This window comes from Tenrec ecaudatus, chromosome 1, assembly GCF_050624435.1.
Source record: "Tenrec ecaudatus isolate mTenEca1 chromosome 1, mTenEca1.hap1, whole genome shotgun sequence".
Taxonomy (NCBI): domain Eukaryota; kingdom Metazoa; phylum Chordata; class Mammalia; order Afrosoricida; family Tenrecidae; genus Tenrec; species Tenrec ecaudatus.
The window spans coordinates 95622371-95643270 of record NC_134530.1 but is presented as its reverse complement, the minus strand read 5'-3'; the positions used below and the strand labels follow the sequence as shown (position 1 = coordinate 95643270).

The following is a 20900-nucleotide window of genomic DNA, read 5'->3' as shown; positions in this document are numbered from 1 at the left end:
TCATTCTGGACTCGTAGCAACCAGGTTCTCTGTCAGGAATGATGCCGTAGGGGTTCCTTGGCTGTGATGTTCACGGAAAAAGATGGCCAACCCTTTCTCACCCAGAGCCGCTGGGTGGGTTTGAACCGCCAACCTTACCATGATTGGTGGAGTCCTTAACCACTGTGCCATCAGGACTCCTTCATCATAGAATTGCCGAGAGGATTAAGAGCTCACGTAAAGCACTGGGCACAGTGCCTGGCACATTTGTTGTAGCTAGATGCCGGGGAGTCCATTCCAACTCTGGGCAACCCCACCTGGGCCTCTAGGCTGTGACCTTTGGGCTGTAACCTCTGGGTGAGTTTGAACTTCGAAAGTGTCAGCCCTTAAGCCATTGGCTCCACCCAGGACTCATCTGACACAGATGTGCACAGAAGTCGGCTTTCATTCTTGTTCTCAGGAGGGAGAGTAATAGCGTCACGCAGGCTGCAGTCCGAGTGTGTGGTGGTGATACAGCAGCAGCAGCAGGCACACCGGATGTGTAGTACGGATTGGGTGGTCATGGTGGGAAATGGTCTAATAATTAAATGAAGACAGTTTCACTACAACTTCTGAGAGAGGTCCCAACGCCAGCCAGTGGGGTTCACAAGTGTTTATCTTTGACCTGGAGCTTGAAGACAGGCTGGCTCTGTGGGGAATGGGCATGTTTGGCAGACGGACCAGAATGAGCGAAGGCACAGAGGAGTGAGAAGGTCCTTGGGCTGTGGGAGAGGGCCCAGAAGAGGGGCACAGGCCCAATGTTATAGAAGGGCTTGCACCTGACCTGCAAACCTAGAGACAGCACTGAATGCTGAGCAGCAGAGGCCTCACCCCACCGTCTCTTGATTCCAAATAGTGTCCCTGACCAACCTCTCTCCCAGTGGTTTGGGAGGGAGTTTGTTTGTGAATCTGATTCCACTCCCTGGGTGTGATTTCTTTCCTCTCACAGCTATTGAGTGGATGCTGACTCATAGCGACCCTATAGGGTTGCTGCTATGGGATTCAGAGACTGTAACTTTACGGGAGTAAAAGCCTCATCTCCTGAGTAGCTGCTGGGGGTTTTGAACTGCTGACCTCACAGTTCACAGCTATTTCTTTGGGGCCTATGAATTAATAAGCTAAAAGGATTCTTTGTAAAATGTATCGCTGTGAATTTGATGAAGGTTTTCTCACGGCAGATCATCAGTTTCACATCCAACAGTTCTCGGCATATTTTGCTTCATCTCCTTATTGCCCTCTGCTCAACACACCGTCACTTATCCCACTTACTGCTGTGTCTCCTGGTTCCAGGCCTCCTCCCAGCCTAATGTGCTGATCTTTGTCCATGGGCCAGTACTTCCCGCTGGATTTCAACTAGTTGACTATGCTCAGGTGTGCATACCTCCATGGTCTTCCTGCTCCCCTCACAGGCCTGTGTATTGTTCGGCTGAGAATTGTGTCATGGGGATGAGGGGTCTGGGCTGTGAGTTCCGTCCAGACCTGAACGGTGACTAAGGGCCTTGGTCTCAAGGGTTCCACCAGTCTCTGCCCAACCAGTAAGCCTGGTCTCTTGTCGGGTTTTGCATTTTGTTCCCCGTTTTCCTTTTCTCTATCCAGGACCTTCTAATGTGCTTCCTTCCAGAAGGGATTGTTTTCTTGACTTGGTTCTGCCTACTTGGTGGTTCTTCACTAACCCTCTGCTCCAGCTAAAGCAGATTCAGGGCTATTGGACAGAACTTCCTGAGACTCTGGAAGCTATGCAACCGTCCCTCAGCTAAAGTTCAACAGTAGGATTTTCCACAGATTCTACGCCATCCTCTCCCTGCATCCCCGCCAGTCATCCCTCTGAGAACCCTAGACTAGACCAAAGGGCGGCAGTCTGACCCCGGGACTGCTGTGGGTGTGCATGTTCCCATCCCACATCCCGTGGAGCTGTCATCCATCTACTGTCACTGCTGTTACCTACTGCGCTATCACAGGTCCTGGCCACAGACTCGGTCGTTGGATGGGTGATAGTTAACATTGAAGGTAACTCTTGTATGTGCACAGTTGAAGAGTATACTTTGTAAGAGCATGGGATGAGGACGCAGACTACTTAGATTAGCAGTCCAACTCAGTAAATTCCTTAACCTGTCCGTGCCTCAAGGTCCTTACGCAATGAGGCTGAGGGGACTCGCCTCATGAAGTTCCTGTGAGGCTCAGTGGTGATACCCTAGGAGCGTGATGAGGACGAGGACAGCTCCTAGTACAGTCCATGCTGTGTCAGAGCTGCTGTGATAGTCAGGAGCCCTGGTGGAGTGGTGGGTTAGGCATTCAGCTGCTACCTGAAAGTTCAGCAGTTCAAACATGCCAGCTACTCTACAGGAGGAAGATGGAGCTATCCCATCCCCACAAATGTTTCCTGTCTTGGACACCCTCTGCTAGACTTCCTCCCATGAGTAGGGCTTACTTCAATGCAATGGGCTTCACACAAAAAAAGTTCTAGTATTTTTCTACCAAAATGACATCAGTAAATAGGGTAATGATGAATTACTCGAAGTATAAAAATAGACCTAAATGAACTCTCCACATGTGTTTGACCTGCCATGGTGTCGTGTTGTACCTCAGAACCAAGTTAAAGAGTTCCTAGATCCTTGCTGCTCAATATAGATTACTAAGTGCTTGAAATATGATAGGCCTGAATCGAGATGTAGTGGATTATGAAGCGTTAGTATGAAAAGATGGATGTAGAGTGTCCAGTATTTTTATATTGGTTACACATTTAAATGATAATATTCTAGATAAAGTAGGTTAAACTAAATACATTAAGATTAATTGCATCTTTTTTATTCTTTTAGTATTGTTGCTAGAAAATTTAGAGCACAGTATATGGCTAGTACATTTCTGTTGGGCAGCTCTTCCCTAGGTTCACCATTCCCAATCAAACAGTCACATGATCTGATGGCCACTATTGGAAAGTTGGCGCACCCCTCCCCCTCCCTTCTAGCCAACCTATTTGACAGAGTAGAACTGCCCCCATAGGACTTCCCGGGCTATTATCTTTACAGAAGGGAACCCTAGTGGCCCATGGGTCACAGTGGTACTGCTAACCGCAAGGTCAGCGACTCAAACCCACCAGCCACTCCACAGGAAAAAGACACGTAAGAAACCACAAGGTCAGTTCTAATCTATTCTGTAGAGTCACTGTGAGTCAGAATCAACTTGATGGCAGTGAGTTTTTCAGAGTCTTTGCGGGAGCAGATTGCTGTGTCTGTTCTTCCACTGCAGGGCATCTGATGGTTCAAACCACCAACCTTTTGGTTAGTGGCCAGGTGCCTAAACATTGTCATTCCAGAGCCCAGTTTTTCGATTGGTTCCACAGAGGAAGCCATGGCCAGTGCTAGCAGAGCAGGTGGAAGGGCCAAGGCAAAATCAGCAACTAAGGAGGCTTCTCCTGACTTGGAAGGATTTGAACCAAAAATACTACCATTTATAGTTAAACTGGCCTCACACGTTCAGCGCTTCCTGAAGTCGATGAGAGATTGCTTTCCGTTCAGGAAGCTGAAATATGTAGGCAGAAAGACTCTCCCCGCAGAGCCGGAATAGGCGGCGCTGGTCTTGTAACTGTAAAGATAAACACTCAGCCTTATGGTAGTCATTTGGGATTAAAAGCACACCCTTTTCAACTGTGATTTACTGATGGACTGTTTGTTTAATTCTGTTTCAGATTCATTCCACGACTTAAAACCTGACAACCTTGGACCACACAAGAGTCTTGCTGGTAAGTCTGCGTCCAGTTTTTAAAAACCCAGTGACTACTTGACATTAGTTTGAAATGATATTCATACTTCCAAGTTAGATGTACCCTGACCAGTACTATGATTAGATGTCTATTTATTCACTCTTTTTCCTCTCTCCAAAGTGATTTATGAAGTTTCCACGCCTTAAAAAAAAAACCACATCACTAAGAACATGGGCAAGAAAAAAGCCCACGATTACAAGCCAAATACTATTCAAATGAAACTTTTTTTTTCCTGGTAACAAAACTATTTCTAGGCCCCTGTTGGAAATCTGCTTATTTCAAGCAGTATCCAAACAGCAAAATGCTACTGCAGCTGAAGAATTCAGCCAGTCCCTTGCACTGTGTTGACATGAAAATTGGGCAGAGCTACACCAAATTAAGAAGAGTGTCCACCCTATTTGTTGTCTCATCCCTCATCTAACTTGCAGTTGTTGTGATCTAAGAGTTCCTTTAAACAGGGGTCCTCAAACTACGGCCCGCGGGTCACATGCGGCCTGCCAAGGACATTTATCCGGTCCGCCGGGTATTTTGACCCCGTTTTGTTTTTTTATTCAAAATAAGATATGTGCAGTGTGCATAGGAATTTGCTCATAGTTTTTTTTTTTAACTATTGTCCGGCCCTCCAACGGGTCTGAGGGACAGTGAACTGACCCCTGTTTAAAAAGTGTGAGGATGCCTGCTCCAGAGGCAAGAGCAGAGTGAGCGCACTTTATGAAGGAGAAAGCTCCTGGGGCTTGATGTGCCCTTGTTCCCCGATCCCATGGTGATAGTGTTATTTTTCATGTGTATCAGTTAGCTCTTGCTGCGTAATAAATAATACAACCTCGTGTTTTCATGGTGCAAAATTCCAAGGCGTGTAACTCATCAACTGGTGGTCTGGCCAAGGTGATTTGGATGCGCCTCTGGTTTCAGCTGGGGCCTCTTAGGGGTTCAATAAAACCCAAACCAGACTCACCGCCATTGCGTCGATGCCGACTCACAGCGTCCCGTGTGGGTTTCCGAGACTGACTGTTGACAGCAGTAGAAAGCCCAGGTCTTCTCCCGGGGAGCTGCTGGTGGATTCAAACTGCCCACCCTGAAGACTGCAGCCCAACTCATAACCACTGCGCCCACAGGGCTACACTACCGTGGATTGAATAGTTACCCCCAATCCTAACCTCGGTGCCTGTGTCTATAATCCCTTTGGGAAAGGAATGCTGTGTTATGTTAGTGAGGCAGGATTGTTGTGGTGTTGTCAGGTGTTGCTTTGGTTCTGACTCATAGTGACCCTGTGCACAACAGAACGAGACACTGCCCTGCCCGGCACCCTGCTTTTCGTGTCTGAGCCCACTGTTGCAGCCACTGTGTCCATCCCTCTGGTCAGGGACCGTCCTCTTTTTTGCTGCCCCTCTAACTTTACCGAGCATGGTGTCCTTCTCTGGGGACTGGTCTCTCCTGACAATGTGTCTGAAGTACATGAGATGAAAACTCACCATCCTTACCTCTAAGGATTAGATTTGTTTCTCCTTTTAGCAGTACTTGCAATATTCTTGGCCAGCACTGTGCAATATTCTTGGCCAGCACTGTGCAATATTCTTGGCCAGCACAGTGATTCAAATGCATCGACTCCTCTTCAGTCCTTTTTATTCAGTGTCCAGCTTCCAGCGGCATACAAGGCAATGGAGAAAATCAGGGTTTGGGTCTGGCGCACCTTTGTCCTCAGAGTAGCGTCTTTGCCTTTCAACAATTTAAAGATGTCTTTAAGAGGCAGGATTAGTGTAGGGTATATTTTAAGCCAATCTCTTCTTAGATATGAAAGAAATTAAATGCAACCTAGCAAGTAGGAATGGAGGAAGATGGATGCCAAGCTATATGGAATCAGGAAACAAGCTGTACGGACAAGGACCTTCCTTGGGGTCCTACCGAGGTAGAGTGAGCACCTTCCCCTCAGATAAGGCATGCTGACTTCAGACTTCTAGCCTCAGGGCCAATTGAGAAGATAATATTTCTGATTGTTAAAATCATATACGTGTCCCCTTTATAACAGGCCCATTCATGGTGTCTGCCTCAGCCTGTCGAGAGGTTGTCTGGCTACCCTCTGGGGCTGAGCCGAGTGTCTCACCATCCTGCAGGCAAGCCTTCGGGTGCCCATTTGGGGTGGTAGTTGGGCTGGGTACTGAAAAGCGCAGGCGCTTAGGCTCAGAACGGACCCGGTATCCCTTCCACCATATTCTGTGTCTAAAGCGACTGATACACAGCCAGCCTCGGTCCTTCCACTGCCTGATGAGAACAATTGCAAGATCACATTGCCCAGGGCATAGAGAAAGGGGTGGGTTAGAGTGTGTGGCCGCTTGTAAAGTCTAGGCGTAACAACACTTGGGAGGCTGGTAAAGGGCCAGGCAGCAGTTCCTTCTGTCTGGCAGGAGATGAGGTTGCTGTGAGTTGGAGCCTACTCAGTGGCCCTGGCAGCATCAGCGATTCGTGTTCGAGTCAGGTGGAAACAGCGATGATGGCGTAAAAAGAGCACGGAGCGAGAGAGGACCCAGATCAGACTTGCAGCTCACAGATTCCGATTCTCCCTATTCGGGTTGGCAGTGCCTGGGGATCCAAACCCTCTGGGACCTCAGGCACTTCATCGGGCTCCTGAGGAGTCTCAAGGAAGCCAGATGTCCCCTCTGCAGCCCTACATTCTACAAAGCACTGCCCATCCATCATCTCTCAGTTCACCTTCCAGCATGCTGCTCCGCGGCTCCGAAACTCCCCAGGCCGCTGCCCCTCTGGCCTTGACTCTCTGTGGCTTCTCCACTTTTGTGGCTCCATCCTCTTGCTCACTTCCTGCTACTCCCTAGTCTATTCACCTGACCTAGAACTAGCCCCCACCCCCACCCTTGCCTGGTTGAGAGGTCCCATTTGCTAGCCTTACCTCTGATCTTCCAAGCAGTCGGCAGCAGCGGGAAAGCACACAGTTAGCAGAGGTCACGGGCCAGTGGGAGAAGTATGGGCGTTACTCAGAAGACGCAAGGCCAACCTGCCTAGAGACTTGGGCACGTTTCTCTGGAGGGCACCAGGTAAGGTGGCAGATAATATCCCTATGTAAAAATGGCATAATAAGGACTATTCTCTGTGTAGGCAGATGAGGTAACAACTGTGCACCGGCCAAGACCAGCTTTCCAGTGTCCTTTCTCTCTGGGCCTGATTGAATTCCAGGATGAGCTAGCTCAAAGGGTGCTTCAACTGGAATGGCATGTGCATTATACCCACGAAGTGCCCACACCTCCTGATGGACTTCACAGCTTGTCTCGGCCCTGTGAGCTAGGGCACATGGCTGTGGGTCCAGAGTGGCACAGGAGTTGAAGTCTGCTGGCCGTCCCAGTTCTGCAGAGACAACAGGCCGCTTCTGACTGTGCTTGGAGAATGATGTTCTCTCAGCTCTCTCGCTGGGGACTCGCTCCATGGAGTGGCTTTCAGAGACGACAGGATTCCCCCTGGGCCTTCTGTCCACTTTGACTTAGCTGATGCTCACCCCTTGCTCCGTGTGCACAAGGGGGTGTCAAAAACCGTGTGTGGGAAATTCCCTATCTTTTTGTTTCATTTCGCCACTAACTTTTTGGAGTTTGCATGTTTTCCCTCTGTTTTGAGCCTCAGGACTGCAGTTCCTGTCTGACACTGCAGAGACCAGCTTCTTTATAGGGGAGCCAGGGCAATTTGAGGGGCTCATGGGGACTTGGAGGCAGAGACTGTACATATTTGTCTGTGTTAGTCTGCGTAGACTAGAGAAAAATCCATGGACACACATGTGTACAAGAAAGAGATTTATATACAAGATCAATTGAACATGGAGAAAACATCCCAGCCTAGTCCAGATCACATCCATACATCTGATATTAGCCCATATGTCCAATACCAATCTATAAAATCTTCTTCAGACCCACATGCAATGACACCAAATGTAGAAGATCACAGGTCAGTGGGTAGACAGTCTTTGGATCCAGTGGCTTTGGAAACATCTCAGCGCTGGCAGGGGTCTCTGCATCAGGGTGGGTCCATCTGTCTTATCAGCTACTGTGTTTCCCAGGGTGTGAGCAGGGAATCTTTCCTACCTCTAAGGAGGAAGTGCCAGATTTCCCAGAATTCTCCGGAGAAGGCCATGCCCACACAGAAACCTCATTGGCTATGATCCGATTGACAGACTAGACTCCACCCCTCCACTCATAATCCTCTCAAATGGACAATTATCTAACTAGCACAGTGTGACCCGCATATGTGTTGCAGCAAGGAGGAGTAGCAGCTAGTTGGTTGGATGACCTATCCCTAGCCAGAGGGTGGTACGGCAGCAATGTTCAGCTTAGGGTTTTTACAGTTTTCCAAGATCCCACTGCTATCGAGTCAACCCGACTCAGAGCAACCCTGTAGAACAGGGTAGAACTGTCCCCTTGAGTTTCTGACACTTTAAATCTTTATGAGAGCAGAAAGCCTCATGGGCTTGGTGGGTTCAAAGTGCTGACTTTGTGGTTAGCAATTCAGTTCATGACCATGGCACCAGCTGGGCTCATAGAATGAAACAAAGTCAACTCCGATCACAACCACTGTCAGGGAGGGTTGAAGAATCCCACAAAGATTTCTCACCAATACAACGTTCCTTTGGAGCTTTATTTTCCTCGACATTTTGTTTAGTAATTAAAATTGTTTGGGTTCACAGTAATCCAACGTACACTAGTTCTTGACTCATGTAACTGTGAAATTCATTCATGGTGGTTCAGGTTTCAGGCATACCTGGATCCAGAAGTTCCAAAAGTATCACAGAACCTTTATCGTTCGCTCGTTCTACATACTGGCTCTGCTTTCTCTCTGACAGCTCCCTTCGCATACACGGCCTCTCTCTCACCATGGTGATCGACGTAACCCCCGGCTCCAGCTCCCCACCACCCGCACAGACATGAAAAATTAATAATAATTTATAAATTATCAAGGGTTTGTGAGGGACAAGGGTCGGGGGAGGGAGGGGAGAAATGAGGAGCTGATACCAAGGGCTCAAGTAGAAGGCAAATGTTTTGAGAATGATGATGGCAACAAATGTACAGATGTGCTTGAGCCAATGGATGTGTTTATGGATTGTGATAAGAGTTGTATGAACCCCCAATAAAATGGGCCCCCAAGAAAATGATTTTAAAAAGAAGAGAATTCCTCTTTTACTGTAGTTTTAGCAGAAATATGAAGAGGGCTCTTAATAGGCCCTATTTGGATTGTTTCCCTGAATCAACGGGGCCAAAAGAAACAGTAGACAGCAAGAAATGTCTGCTTGGCCAGAGCTGGTTCACGTGTCCAATGGGGAGGAGAGACCGCCCAGAATCTCATGGAATGAATTTCCTGGCAAGGGGAGGTTTTGATTCTGGCCATTGAAAACCCTGTGGAGTTCAGTTGTTGAACAACATGGGATCTCTGTGTTAGGCTGGGTTCTCATGAGAAGCAAAACCAGTCACTTGGATATGTTAATATAGAACGATATTTATACCAAGAAACGGCTTACACTATTGAAGAAATAGGTAGGTTCAGTTCCGTTCAAGTCAGGCTTCTCCTGACTAGAGGAAGCTGATGACCAGGAAGCAGGATGACAATGTGGAGACAGCAGGAGGCATAGGCTGGTGGATGATCACAGAGGTCTGAAGCCGGCCTAATGAATCCACTGTCAGTAGTCCTCTGGCCGCTCCTGAGGTCAGCAGGTAGTGCGACAGGACATTGAGGAACCAGAAGCAAGTTCAGCTCTGGCAGAAACGTGAAGGGCCAAAGAGGATTCAGCCCTGCTTGGTCTCTCTCTCTTATACAAAAAGAATTACCGGTAAGACACCAAGGAAGTGTCATTAGGCCGCTACTCAGTTCCTAGGTTGAGCTCCACTACTTACCCTTAGCAGGTGGCCATAATCCCCAACCATCCTAGTCTCCGAGAGCCAGAAGCAAACCAGTGGCTCCTGGGTGTGACCAGGAAAAGGGGAGGAGGACAGAGCATGCTACGGTTTCTAGACACCACCCTCCATTGGCTTGGAGCACCTCAGTCGAGGGCTCATGAAACTTGAAAAGAGCTGGCAGAATACCAGCAAAGATGCTTCAACAAACACATGCACTGCTGGGAGCACCCATTCCTCGGCGCCAAGAAATTTAGAAGGCAGCCGCCTGGCCACCTGACGGGAAGAGATCTGTGTTCCCACCCCTTCCTAAGAAAGGTGATTCAACAGAATGTGAAAATTAGTAAATGTGTGGAAATAGCCTCTGCCACACCTCTTTGAGGAGACTTCAAGAAGGTCACGGAAGAAAATGGAAATAAAAGAGAATGACTTTTTTAACATCTTGATGCATGCATGTACAGAGCGTGTCCTGTTTGCCTTCTCCCTCTGGTCGGCTTAAGCATGTGCACACTTTCTGTCCTGGGAGAAGAGACGGTGACTGCGTGTTTCTCACAAGCTGCACGGCCCACACCACCGAAGAGCCTTTGATGTCCACCTGCTCCCATCGTTTTAGACGTGGCCGGCCCGGTCTTCTGCAGTCATTTCTGGCCTTCGCTCCGCTAGCAAAGTTTAGCCTCCATAATAAACACAACTCCCTGTGGAACAGACACAGTGATGGCAGTGGCTGAGCATGCCGCCTGAAATTATATGTTGAGGGTTTTAGGTACACGTTTAAAATTGCCCACATCTTAGTTGCATGCACCTCATGCTCACTCTCCGGCGCCAGGTCCCAAGCTTAGAGCTTTGTGTGTGTTGTCTGACCTGAGTGTTTGCACACAGCAACTCTGCTTCTGGGACCCTCGGGTCTGTTGCAGCGCTCCTGCTGGAACTAGCTCCCTGTCTGGGAGCCCAGGGACGGAGACTCTGGGATTTGCTTCTCCCTAGGGTCTGCTGTGTGGACCCACGTGTCTGCCCACAGATGACAAAATCATGGGCTCCCAGAGTTGGAAGAGATTGCCACAACCATCCAGGTCATGGTTTTTCAAGTGCTCCTCTTTGGTTTTCTACCGGAGACCCCAAAGTCCCTGTTTGTCTTCAGTCGTAATGCTCTTGCTGACAAAGCCCTCAGCCAGCCAAAAGCGCTCAGGGTTAGATGTCAGAAAGACGTGGAGACTGAGTCTGGGCTCTGATGGATTTGCTTTGCCAAGTTACCTGTGTGACCTAAGCGACGTGCCTAACCTTGCTGAGCCACAGATTCCTTGTGTGAGCTGGGAAGGAGTGGTTACGGGATTTGAATGACATAATGTCTGAAGGTGCTGGCCCCAAGCCTAGCACATAGTCAGTGCCCAGCAAAGGTTATCTGTAACCAGCAAATTGCACAACGGAACTTGTAAGTCATCAGTACGACTTGCCTAAATTCTTGACTCCTTGAAAGATGATTCAGTGGCGTGCGTTTCCCCGTTTCCTAATGGAAACTTGATCAGACTCATTGACATTTCTAGGAATGCTATGATAATTTTAAAAAATCGTTTGAACTCCATTATCCTACAGAGAGAGAGGGGGGGGGGGGAGAGATATCATTTTGGAAATTAGAATTGCCCACTTGAGCATATAAAACAAAAGTCAAATTCACTGCCATCGAGTCAATGCCAACTCGCAGTGACGCTGTCGGGCTGGGTAGACCTGCCACCTGTGAGTTTCTGAGATGGTAACTCTTCCCAGACACTGAAAGCTGCATCTTTCTCCCACGGAGTGTCTAACTGCTGACCTTGCTGTTAGCAGCCCAACTCGCAACCATGGTGCCACCAGGACCTCTTACTGGGGCTTGTAGACTGGGTGTTGAGAGGATTCTTGCCTTCCATGAAGGAAACCTGGTTTGAGTTCCCAGCAGATGGCCCCGAGTGCAGCCTCCACCCTTGTATCAGGGAGACCTGCCTGCTGCTGATATGCTGAACACCTTTCAGCGCGGCCTACATACTAAGACCAGTAAGAAAGGCCTGGCAACCTATGTCTGAAAGTCAACCCTTTGGGACACCTACGGCTCACAACAGAGAGGCAGCTGATTATGAGACCAGCACCCCGCCGGGCAGGGTTTCATTTCACTGTGCTGGGGTGCCATGAGCTAGTGAGTGACCCCCTGGCAGCTTACAACAGTTCATTCTTGCCCCGGTACCTCTAAAGGCTGCTGCTTCGTTCCAGGGGAACTGGGAGAGCGGAGACGGGGAAGTTCTTACCTGGTACCTACGCTCACATCTACCTGAGTCTCCTGAACCTGACTGATTAAAAAGGACTCTTCTCTCCCGGGACTTCACTCTCTTCTGCAGATTCTTTGCCCGCTGGGCTTACTGCCTCGATCGCCTGGGGCTTGGGCAGTGCCTCTGCTCCGGCCGTACCTCAGTGGCTCCTGGTTTCTACCCAGACTCTCTCCCGGCCCGTGGTCCTCAGGCCACAGCACTCCTAGTAGGTAGAGTAGCAATGCAGGCTGCTCCTGCTGGTGCTCAGGAGTCCCACTCCTTCCACCTTCCATGGCAAACCTAACTGACCGGTGACCATCGATCCTGGGCCCCTGGTCAGCCCCAGTGCGTGTCAGAGTAGAACTGCTTTGTAGGATTTTCAGTGGCTGTTTATTTGAAATTAGACTGCCAGGCCTTTCTTGTGAAGTGCCTCCTAGCTAAACTGTTTGCAGTCTCCAGGCTTGCCCCACAGGAGAACACGGAACTGCTGACACCCCCTGCATTACTCATCCCAGGCCACGGCAGCTCCTCTCCCATCTGGGTTCTTCAGGGGGTGTCATTGCCGGTCTCCAAACCCAGAGAGATGTGTACCCAGCCTCCAGAAGTTTCACATTGCCCTTTTCCTGGGACTGAGATGAAGAGGGAGCCCCTCTGGGAAGGAGGGGTTACATTGCTTGTTGGGGTGATAGAGGAAACAGCAACTAGAGACAAAGAGTGGTGATGGTGCCACACGTGTTGCGTGTCACGAATGTCACGAGCATTTGTTAAGCTTCTCTTGTACCATTGAGAACCAGCAGATCCGAGCAGGTCCCCCCTGCTGCGCTCACTTTGTGGGGAGTAGGAAGGGCGGCACTTCCCAGGAGTCTTCTCACAGAGCCCTCCTTACCTCCTGAACCTGTGGATCCCTGTGGTCTCCGAAAAATTTCCACCTAACCATCTGGCCCTTGCTTCACTTCTTGATGTCCCCATGGAATCTTCCCCTTTACTGTCTTGTTGTGGTCACTCCTGATGCCTGACCCGATGATACAAGAAGCTCTTCGCAACCCCCCCAACCCACACATTGGTCATTCAGCCTGCGCTGGAAGCCTCTCTATCAGTGGGGAGTCCCCCCACGTGCTTCGCTCCCCAGTTGTGCCATTCCCGTTTCGGAGAACTTGGTGCTGCTGGCCCGATGCACCACCTGTGGAGTCCAGCCTGGCCTGGGCAGCCTTCCCTTTCAGGAGCACTGAGTCCCGGCAGTGCCTGGGGCTGTGGGCTTGTGATTCCGAGTGGGGTGGGCGGCAGGCTGTCAGGTCACCAAGACCCCTGTCTGATTCCCACAAAGATCTGTGTCTTTCAGGGAACTTCCCGCTGCTCTCGGACCAGAGCACGCTGGGAACATGTGGGGGGGGGGTGGCCCCCCTGTGCTCAGTCTCCATGTCTTAGATTCATGACCCACACCGCGTTTCTCTTGGCCTAGGAGCTGACATGCTGTGCTTCACGGGAGGGATCATGACTCTTTCCGGATGCCACGGGCACCCCCTGCCCTCCGTGTGCACTTTCCCCTGTGTGTTCCAGTGGCCGCTAGAGGCAACAGGTGGTTCTGCCTTCTCCAGTCCTGCCTGGGGAAGCCGGGCCCCGCCTCAGCCATGTGCAAGTTGTGCCCTTGTGAAGCTGAATCCTGTAGCGGTTAGGTGGCGCCCTGTGCTTCGGTGCCCAGCCGGTGGTGAGGGCAGCGTCTCGGGTGACCACTTGAGGGCAGGCTAGCAAGGCGTCTGCGGTCAGCTAAGGCGGGAGTCACTTGAGGGGCAGTGACCTGTGAACCGTTTGACGCATGTTAGGCGGTTCCATCGCAGAGCCTTGGCAAGAGTCAGGAGTCTGTTACCAGATGCGAACCGGTCGTTGCGCTGTCTTTATTGGGTGATCACAAAGGTGGCAGGATATGGCTCCCGCTTTCCCGATTCCCTCCTTCTCAGAACACAGGACAGGGCTTTGTGTCTGGGGAGCGCTGGAGACAACTGGCTGGAGAGGGGCAGGACTACTCTCCCTCGGTACCGCCCAGCCCACCTGTCTCCTCTTAGTGAGAGAATGCATTGTGTCCGTGCGGTGTCAGCATTAGGTGCTGGGTGGGTTCGAACCGCCAGCCTTTCAGTTAGCAGTCAAGCTCTTTCAGTGGTTGCTTCTCTTTAAAGCAGCAGTTCTCAACCTCTGCGTCACCTTTGGGGGTTGAAGGACCCTTTCATAGGGGTCTCCTGATACATAACAGTTATGAAGTAGCAATGAAAACAATTTTATGGTTGGGGGGAGGGGGTCGCCACAACATGAAGAACTGTATTCAGGGGTCGCGGCATTAGGAATGATTAGGCATGAGGACCACTCCTTTAGAGTATTAGTGGCCATTCAAAGGTCTAGCTACAGGAATAGACCGCAGGGTGTGGAGAGCGAGTGTGTGGCAGAGTAGGGCTTCCTGCCCCTCGCTCGGGCTCTGTTCTCCGTAGCAGGGCAACATGGGCACCTCCTTCCGTTCCTTTTCTCAGCCCCGTTTCAAGAGCCCACACCCCCACCCTGGTGTGCTAGTGACCAGGCAAGTGCTATGCCATCGATTAGGATCTGGATCCCAATTAATGCTCCCGGAAGCAGCAGTCAAAAGAGCCCCAAACTAGCATTGCGTTCGGTAAGTCTGCTGCACAACCACCTCTTTAGAGGCTTGACAAACAGGGAGGCTCCGTCTGACTGAAGCCATGGTCTTTTAATCGCCTCCTCGGCTTGTGGAGGTTGGCCCCTGAATAAGGGAGAACCAAGAAGAACTGATGCGTCTGGATTGTGCTGCCTGCGAAGAACATCGCAGTGCCACGGACTGCCAGAAGGACAAGCAAACAGGTCGCGGAAGAAGTGCAGCCAGCGTGCTCCTTAGGAGCCAGGACGACTAGATTTGTCTCACGGTCTGTAGACCCGTCAGGAGAGACCCGTCCCTGGAGAAGGACATCCTGCTTGGTAAGGTAGGTGGGCGGCCACTGTGGGTGCAGCATAGATGGCGCAGGGTGCCTTCGCTCTACGTGGGCTCGCTGTGGGAGGGAACTGGCTCGATGGCACTCGCGTATCCAGTGTTGCCTCTGGTTTGATTCAGACTCAGGGTGGCCCCATGTGTGGCCGAGCAGACCTGCCAGCGGATGTTTGTTTGTTTGCTTCCAGAGATAAACAAGCCCTTTGAAAATCGTATGTAGCACCTTGCAAGCCGAAATCAACTTGACAGCATCTGTGGGGCCCACATGTAGATGAGGTCTTTACTTGTCGGACGTAGTTGGAAGTGGGATAGCTGGTACCTGGGCAGGCCAGGTGTTCAGAAACCTCTGGTGAGTGGGAGATCTGGGTGGGCAGGAAGCCTGCTCTTGTCCAGGGTTCTGACTTCCATGCCATCCTGAGCAGATGACTCCTGAGAGAACGCCCTGCGCTAGGCTGCTTCCCACTCCAAGCCCCTAACCCTCGGGCACAGTGCCCAATGCTATGGTGTTCCTGAAGGAGCTATCCCCCACCCCCAGCCCCAGCCCTGCCAACAGTACGTGCTTCGGGCTTGCAAACACAGCCTGTGCTCTGGTGAGAGAGAAGTGGGTGCCCTAGGCCTTCCAGTAGTTGAAGCTCCAAATTGCCTCCCTTAGGACAGGATTTGCCCAATGCGTGTGTTCTCATCTGTGAGGAGATCTGAGACCTGGGGGCCCCTAAGCATGTAGATAAGGGAGGGGGAGGCCGGTAAGGACCTACTGTCTGGGCTCCTTCCTGCTTCCTGCTTCCCTAACACCCTGGCCCAGGGGCAGTAGGCAGGGAGGACTCTCAGGCAACTTGGTGGCTGCTCAGAGGCAGGGAGCCCCAGGGGAGGCATCAGTGGCTGAAATAGACCCAGTGCCAAAATCTCCTTAAAAACGGGAAGAATGCGCCCGAAGCTGCTCCATCCTTAGCAAAACCAAATCTCTGCAGATTCAGTCCACAGTACTGGTCAAGTACCCCATCATCCTCAGACCTCAGCCACGCCACGCCACGCCGCTCCTGCTGTGGAACAGGGTGAGAGAATCGTGCTACTCAGACAGAATGGGAAGAAACAGGAGAGAAAAGCTCTCTTTGTACCCGCCTCCCTTTGCAGCACTTTGTGAAAATCCAAGCTGGAAAATAATTTCCGCAGTGAAGTGCTGGGCAACTCCGCCACCTGGTGGTGAACTGGAGAATGCATCAAAGGCGCTGGTCAGAAGCAATCTCTGCTCGGATTCTTCACAGGACGGGAAATTGTCCACTTAAGAAGAATCAAGGCAGTAAAAGGACTGTGAACTTGGGATTTTCATTCGGAGGAGAGTGTGGGTTTTTGTGCTATATTTATTGATTTCCTTGAAGCACTTACTTTGATCTTAAGTTTGAGTGGTTCAAGTGCCTCCAGGTTCACAAACTAGCACATTAAATCTCCAGGGGACTTTGGCAGTTCTCCACTCACCCCTGCCCTGGTTACCAGTGATGGCAAAGCTCTCCCAGAGCCCAGCCCCCTTTCAGCCCTTGAAGATGTGGGCAAAGACATGGACTCGACAGAGAACAGGCATTCTAACCACTAACTGTATTCCCATTGTGAGCCGCCACCCCGCTGATCCCCACTTATTAAACCTGCTGCTGCTGAGCCCACTGGGGCAGCCTCGGTGGCTGGCCGCTAACAGACACAGATGTGGTTCAGCTTCCCTCGGGATGACAGCCTGGGAGACCGTAAGGGGGAGTTGGACTTTGTCCAGTGGAGTCACTATGACTCTGCATGGACTGGGCGGCACACAGCACCCCGCGCTTGTTAAAAACTGTTGCATTGAGTCCACTCATGATGGGTCTGTCAGGACTGGGAGTGCTGCCTTGGACTTTGGCCCTTGTGGAAGCAGATGGTCTCTGTCTGTCCCCGGAGCAGCTGGAAGGGTCCGATTGCTGACCTGTTGGTTAGTAGTAGCCCCACACAACCCACTGCGTCATCACAGACCCTCTGTGTCCCTTAGAGGTCCTACCTCACCAAGGCCAGCTGCTCGCAGGAAGATCTTTTGCTTCAGTCCTGCTCGTTAAAATTATTTAAATCAGGCCGTTTGCGTTGGCTACTGATCACTGCCAGGAAATGACTTCCAGTGACTGGCTAAATAGATACCACCCACTGCCACCTGCTTCCACTGAGTCGTTTCCCACTCGCAAGTCGTGTCCGACCTAGACAGGGCTTCCGGGTGTCCGGAATCCTCGCGGGAGCAGACAGCCTCATCTTCCTCTGAGGATTGGTGTGTCTGACAGGGTTTGAGCTACAGACCTGGCAGGTAGCAGCCCGAAGTTCACCCCACCGTGCCAGCAGGGCTCCGACTAGGTGCTCACACCCAAACCAAGCTCAGTGCCAGCAAGCCAGTCCCCACTCGTGTCGACCCTGTGGCAGGGAGGAGCACTGCCCTGTGAAAGCCTCTTCTTCCTCCTGAGGAGCCGCTGACGGTTCCACACTGCTGACCTTGCAGTTCGCAGCCCAGGGCAGAACCACCAGGCTCCACCCAGGCACACTGACCGGACACCTAGGAAAGCCACCACCCACTGGGCCGCCTTGTTTCTCCAGGGTTCTCCCTGCCTCTGCAGGTGTGACTGTGTGTTCTTTACCGGCTTCTAGGTTTTTGGTGTATTTTTAAAATTGGAATACAAAACAGACCCAGAAGGATCGTGATTGAAATATAAAACCTTCCCTGCTTGTATTTTCCTCCTGTTGAAAGACAGTTTTGTCCTGACACCTTCATTAATCCTTTGTTAATTACCCGTCATTCTTTCCATCTGCTCTAGCCTGATTCTTAAGCGTTTATTGTGTCTTGAGTAATAAGAGGCTTCATAATAAGTCTCATCTGCTGCGTCTTGTTCCATGCGTGGCATTTTGTGTGCCTGGGTGAGGGTGATTACGTCTCCGTTGTGATGGGTCGCCACCCCTCGTCGGGTGGATGCAGTCACTCATGCGTGTCCGGAATGCATGCATGTATGTTGGTTGGCAGTGTCCTCCGTTTTCCACCGCGGCGCTCAGAAACACCAACATGCCCTTCCGGACGCGGTGCCACTCCGCCGAGGCCGTCGCTCATCCATTCGGTGAGCAGCTTGGCTCGTAGGGGCTGTGAATTCAAAAGGAGACTGTGTGAAGAAGAGGGTATGTGTTTATCATGTGGGGTACTGTGAGTGTTTGGGGGATCCCCCCCAATATTGGAGAAAACCTTGGAATGATTACTGGTCACACACTTATGCATTCTGGCTACTTAAATTTGTCATCTTCATGAAGCGTTTGTGTAAGGAAATCAAGTGACAGTATCATCTGTTTTCGTTTTGCTCTCGATGTAGGGACCCCTGTTGCCCTAGAGCTCAAGTTCCCAAGGGGTGCGAAGTGTTGACTTTCTTGGCTGCAGGCAGTGCCTCAGAAGAGAGGCCTGGTGATCTACTTCTGAAAACTGAGCAGCTGAGTTTCCTGTTGAGCACAGTCCTGCGCTGAGGCGCCTGGGGGCACCAGGCGTCATCTGGGGGCGGCAGCTGGTGCTCTGGATTGCTGTCGGCACAAATGGGCATGATGTGGGAAGGAGAGTGTAGGTCACCCAAGTTTAGTTCATAGGGCCCTTCCTCTTCAATCCCTGTGGCAAAGCCAAGGGCTTGGGTGGTGCCCGGGGAGCTGGAATTCCTGCTGAACTAGTCTGGGTGCTCAGCACCAGGTGGTTGCTTCTCTTTGAGAAGACCCATTCTTCTTGCTCTCGCCGTCGCCCACCTGCTACTGAAGGAGAATTTGCTCCCCTGGCCCTAGTCGTTCCTCCACTCTTCTCTGTGTGCCATGCGTGGCCACTGCAGGATACTGGAGGCAGTGCCTCTGTATTGCAAATACGGGCAAGGTCACCCACGGTGACCAGGTTCCAGCGGCACTTCCAGAGGAAGACGCACTAGGAAGGCGCTCCCTGGCAGACATCAGCCAGTGGAGACCTTCCGAATCGCAGCAGCACTGTCTGATGCAGTGCCGGCAGGTAAAGTCCACCAGGCACGAAGGCACTTGGCGTTACCACTGAGGAAGAGCGGGCTCCTCCAAGCAAAGTTGGCCCTAATGACGAGGGAGGAAAGCTTTCAGGACCTCCGTTTGCCGATGGGGGCACAGCTCAAAATGCGAAGAAACGGTTAGAAGCATCCATGAATAAGGAAGCCCTGGGAATCTACAGCATACGAATGTAGGCAAATTAAAAGTGGTTTTTAATAATGTACCTGGAATGCATAAAATTGATATCCTAGGCAATATTGAGCTGAAATGGACTGGCATTGACTGGTTTTTGAATTGACACGCACATGATCTACGATAATGGCATCCCGTAATGGTGTCGAAAGGAACACGCCAAGGTCTGTCCTGAAGTGCAGTGCTGTTGGTGATAGGATATCTCTACACCTACTAGGAAGACCTGGTAAGACAACTGTTATTCAAATTTACACACCAATCATTGATGCCAGAGACAAAGAAATTCGAGCTTTTAACCATCTTCTGCAGTCTGAAATGGGGCAAACATGCAATCAAGATGGATTGATAATGACTGGTGGTTGGAAGGTGAACACAGGAACAAATAAGGATGAGTAGTTGGAAAAGATGCCCTTAGTGATGGAAATGATGCCAGAGATCCCATGATAAGAGTGTTACAAGACCAACGGTCTAATCATTGCAAACACCTTTTTTCAGCTACATGAACAGTGACTGTTCAGAGGGAGCTCACCAGATGGGGTACACAGGAATCAAATTGTCGACATCTGTGGAAAAAAAGATTGTGGCGAAGTTCAATATTATCAGTCCCCAAAAGGCCAGGACTGACTGCAGAACAGACCGTCAACTGTTGGTATACAAGTCCAGGTTGAGGCTCAAGAAGATCTAAACAAGTGCACGTGTGCTGAAATACATCTGGAGTCTATCACAGCAGAATTCACTTGATGCATTGAACACTAATGACAGAAGACCCGAGGAGTTGCGGGATGGCGTGAAGACGCAGATGGCCGTTCCACAGAAGCGCTCCGAGGGAATGTCAGAAAAGACTGAAACTCGCTCTTGGGAATCAAGTAACTGAAGCAACTGGAACAAAACAATGACTTTAAAAGAACAGAACAGAGAATTTCAAAGGGCAGCTCAAGTGGACAAAGCAAAGTCCTGTCATGAAACATGCAAAGATCTGGAGTAAGAAAACCAAGAGGAGGAAGAAAGCTGCTCAGCCTGTCTCGAGCTGGCAGTCCCGGAGAAAAAAGTCAGGCCTGGAGTTGCAGAATTGACGGAGTCCCTGGACAAAATATGGAGTCGTGAGGGAATCACCAGAAGACTGTGGAAGGAATGCACAGAGTTACTGAATCAACCAGAACCAGTCAGCAGCTTCCAGCCCTTCCAGGAGGTAGCCCACCGACAGTACTGGACTGAAGGCACTGACAAAAAATAAGTTACCAGGAATTGGCTGAATATCAAGTGAGATGTTTGAGCAAACACATCCACTGCTGTAAACGCACAGGGGCTTTGTGCCAAGAAATTTGGAAGGTGCTACCTGGCCACCTGACTGGAAATGATCCATATTTGTTTCTCTCCCAAAGAAAGGTTATTCAACAAAACACAGAAATCACTGAACAATTTTTTTATCTGATACAAGTAAACTTTTATTGAAGATGATTCAAAGACAGTTTTAAATTACATCAACAGGGAATTCCAGATATTCAAGCAAAAGACAAAACAGAAGAGGATGTGGAACAAGGCATCTCATTGCTAGTATCAGATGGATCTTGGCCCAAAGCAGAAAATACTAAAAAGATAGGTACCTGTGTTTTCTCGGCTGTGCAAAGGTATGCGACTCTGTGGATCCTAACAAATTAGGGATAACATTGTGAAGTATGGGAATCCCAGAATGCTTCATTGTGTTTATGTAGAATTGGTGCCCAGACTAACTATGGAACAAAGCATTGGGGGGCTGTGTGGTTTAAGAT

The 20900-nt window shown here is 50.4% G+C and overlaps 1 protein-coding gene across 5 annotated transcripts in view; it reads left to right on the top strand.

Moving 5' to 3' along the window:
- GNG12 (G protein subunit gamma 12) overlaps positions 1-20900 on the top strand; it is a 176298-nt gene that overhangs the window by 68277 nt on the left and 87121 nt on the right. For 4 of the 5 annotated variants that reach the window (XM_075557283.1, XM_075557282.1, XM_075557280.1 and 1 more), the window contains one exon: positions 3704-3757. The exons of the other annotated variant lie outside the window; for it this stretch is intronic. The gene's annotated coding sequence lies outside the window, so the exon portion shown is untranslated. The remainder of the gene's footprint in view (positions 1-3703; positions 3758-20900) is intronic. 5 annotated transcript variants of the gene reach the window in all.